The sequence below is a fragment of the Chiloscyllium plagiosum genome, unplaced genomic scaffold, assembly GCF_037043375.1.
Source record: "Chiloscyllium plagiosum isolate Xiang-an unplaced genomic scaffold, Cpla_swu_hap1 HiC_scaffold_174, whole genome shotgun sequence".
In the NCBI taxonomy this organism is placed as follows: Eukaryota; Metazoa; Chordata; class Chondrichthyes; order Orectolobiformes; family Hemiscylliidae; genus Chiloscyllium; species Chiloscyllium plagiosum.
This window is the reverse complement of record NW_028270313.1, coordinates 156,107-160,000: the sequence shown is the minus strand read 5'-3', so window position 1 is coordinate 160,000 and position 3,894 is coordinate 156,107.

Here is a 3,894-nt window from a genome sequence, read left to right as displayed (position 1 = left end):
AAATCAGTAACCAGTGACACTTAGAATTTTTTTGATGCAGTACAAATCAGTAACCAACGACACTTAGAATTTTTTTGATACAGTACAAATCAGTAACCAAGGACACTTAGAATTTTTTAGAGTCAGTACAAATCAGTAACCAGTGACACTTAGAATTTTTTTGATGCAGTACAAATCAGTAACCAACGACACTTAGAATTTTTTTGATGCAGTACAAATCAGTAACCAAGGACACTTAGAATTTTTTAGAGTCAGTACAAATCAGTAACCAACGACACTTAGAATTTTTTTGAGTCAGTACAAATCAGTAACCAGTGACACTTAGAATTTTTTAGGCTCAGTACAAATCAGTAACCAACGACACTTAGAATTTTTTTGAGTCAGTACAAATCAGTAACCAGTGACACTTAGAATTTTTTCGAGGCAGTACAAATCAGTAACCAGTGACACTTAGAATTTTTTAGGCTCAGTACAAATCAGTAACCAACGACACTTAGAATTTTTTAGAGTCAGTACAAATCAGTAACCAGTGACACTTAGAATTTTTTTGATGCAGTACAAATCAGTAACCAACGACACTTAGAATTTTTTTGATGCAGTACAAATCAGTAACCAAGGACACTTAGAATTTTTTAGAGTCAGTACAAATCAGTAACCAGTGACACTTAGAATTTTTTTGATGCAGTACAAATCAGTAACCAACGACACTTAGAATTTTTTTGATGCAGTACAAATCAGTAACCAAGGACACTTAGAATTTTTTAGAGTCAGTACAAATCAGTAACCAGTGACACTTAGAATTTTTTTGATGCAGTACAAATCAGTAACCAGTGACACTTAGAATTTTTTTGATGCAGTACAAATCAGTAACCAACGACACTTAGAATTTTTTTGATGCAGTACAAATCAGTAACCAAGGACACTTAGAATTTTTTAGAGTCAGTACAAATCAGTAACCAGTGACACTTAGAATTTTTTTGATGCAGTACAAATCAGTAACCAACGACACTTAGAATTTTTTTGATGCAGTACAAATCAGTAACCAAGGACACTTAGAATTTTTTAGAGTCAGTACAAATCAGTAACCAGTGACACTTAGAATTTTTTTGATGCAGTACAAATCAGTAACCAACGACACTTAGAATTTTTTTGATGCAGTACAAATCAGTAACCAAGGACACTTAGAATTTTTTAGAGTCAGTACAAATCAGTAACCAACGACACTTAGAATTTTTTTGAGTCAGTACAAATCAGTAACCAGTGACACTTAGAATTTTTTAGGCTCAGTACAAATCAGTAACCAACGACACTTAGAATTTTTTTGAGTCAGTACAAATCAGTAACCAACGACACTTAGAATTTTTTCCAGTCAGTACAAATCAGTAACCAGTGACACTTAGAATTTTTTTGAGTCAGTACAAATCAGTAACCAGTGACACTTAGATTTTTTAGGGTCCAAACTGTGATGGGAGCGAACTTGACTGCTCATACCGACTTTGAGTGCTCGAGGCCGGCTAGCCCGGCCGGATTTGACCCGGTGGTTACAAATCAGTAACCAGTGACACTTAGAATTTTTTCGAGGCAGTACAAATCAGTAACCAGTGACACTTAGAATTTTTTAGGCTCAGTACAAATCAGTAACCAACGACACTTAGAATTTTTTTGAGTCAGTACAAATCAGTAACCAACGACACTTAGAATTTTTTCCAGTCAGTACAAATCAGTAACCAGTGACACTTAGAATTTTTTCGAGGCAGTACAAATCAGTAACCAGTGACACTTAGAATTTTTTAGGCTCAGTACAAATCAGTAACCAACGACACTTAGAATTTTTTAGAGTCAGTACAAATCAGTAACCAGTGACACTTAGAATTTTTTTGATGCAGTACAAATCAGTAACCAACGACACTTAGAATTTTTTAGAGTCAGTACAAATCAGTAACCAGTGACACTTAGAATTTTTTTGATGCAGTACAAATCAGTAACCAACGACACTTAGAATTTTTTAGAGTCAGTACAAATCAGTAACCAGTGACACTTAGAATTTTTTTGATGCAGTACAAATCAGTAACCAACGACACTTAGAATTTTTTTGATGCAGTACAAATCAGTAACCAAGGACACTTAGAATTTTTTAGAGTCAGTACAAATCAGTAACCAGTGACACTTAGAATTTTTTTGATGCAGTACAAATCAGTAACCAACGACACTTAGAATTTTTTTGAGTCTGTAGAAGTCAGTAACCAAGTGCATTTTTGAATTGGTTACTGACTTCTCCTTTCGAGTTGCGGCTGTGGTTGGCTTCAATTAGTCGTGGGGGCTTAATTATCGCCCAGGGGAGCATGCCCCGGTAGTGTGGCCGGGGACGGAGTGCCTTTTGAAGGGGGTGTTTCTGAATTTGGATCCTTTTTGAGTAGCATTGTCGGATGGGTGTGATTTTGAAGGGTGTGTTGGCCGGCGGTGGGGCCAGGCTTAGGGTGAGTGTCCCGCCTTCGGGAGCGGACCGGCCCCCGCGTTCAGGGTGAATTTCGTGCATTTCCAACGTCGGCAAGTGGTCCAGACTGTGATGGGACCGAACTTGACTGCTCATACCGACTTTGAGCGCTCGGGGGCGGCTAGCCCAGCCGGATTTGACCCGGTGGTTCAGCCGAAGGTCTCGACTTTGAGAGCGGACCGGCCCCCGCGTTCGGGCCGATTTTCGTGCATTTCCCAAGTCGGCAAGTGGTCCAAACTGTGATGGGAGCGAACCTGACTGCTCATACCGACTTTGAGTGCTCGAGGCCGGCTAGCCCGGCCGGATTTGACCCGGTGGTTCAGCCGAAGGTCTCGACTTTGAGAGCGGACCGGCCCCCGCGTTGGGGCCGATTTTCGTGCATTTCCCAAGTCGGCAAGTGGTCCAAACTGTGATGGGAGCGAACCTGACTGCTCATACCGACTTTGAGTGCTCGAGGCCGGCTAGCCCGGCCGGATTTGACCCGGTGGTTACAAATCAGTAACCAACGACACTTAGAATTTTTTAGAGTCAGTACAAATCAGTAACCAGTGACACTTAGAATTTTTTAGGCTCAGTACAAATCAGTAACCAGTGACACTTAGACTTTTTTTAGGGTCCAAACTGTGATGGGAGCGAACTTGACTGCTCATACCGACTTTGAGTGCTCGAGGCCGGCTAGCCCGGCCGGATTTGACCCGGTGGTTACAAATCAGTAAACAACGTCACTTAGAATTTATTTCAGTCAGTACAAATCAGTAACCATCGACACTTAGAATTTTGTTCAGTCAGTACAAATCAGTAACCAGTGACACTTAGAATTTTTTTGAGTCAGTACAAATCAGTAACCAACGACACTTAGAATTTTTTCCAGTCAGTACAAATCAGTAACCAGTGACACTTAGAATTTTTTTGAGTCAGTACAAATCAGTAACCAACGACACTTAGAATTTTTTCCAGTCAGTACAAATCAGTAACCAGTGACACTTAGAATTTTTTCGAGGCAGTACAAATCAGTAACCAACGACACTTAGAATTTTTTAGGCTCAGTACAAATCAGTAACCAGTGACACTTAGAATTTTTTAGAGTCAGTACAAATCAGTAACCAGTGACACTTAGAATTTTTTTGATGCAGTACAAATCAGTAACCAACGACACTTAGAATTTTTTTGATGCAGTACAAATCAGTAACCAAGGACACTTAGAATTTTTTAGAGTCAGTACAAATCAGTAACCAGTGACACTTAGAATTTTTTTGAGGCAGTACAAATCAGTAACCAGTGACACTTAGAATTTTTTCCAGTCAGTACAAATCAGTAACCAACGACACTTAGAATTTTTTTGAGTCAGTACAAATCAGTAACCAGTGACACTTAGAATTTTTTAGGCTCAGTACAAATCA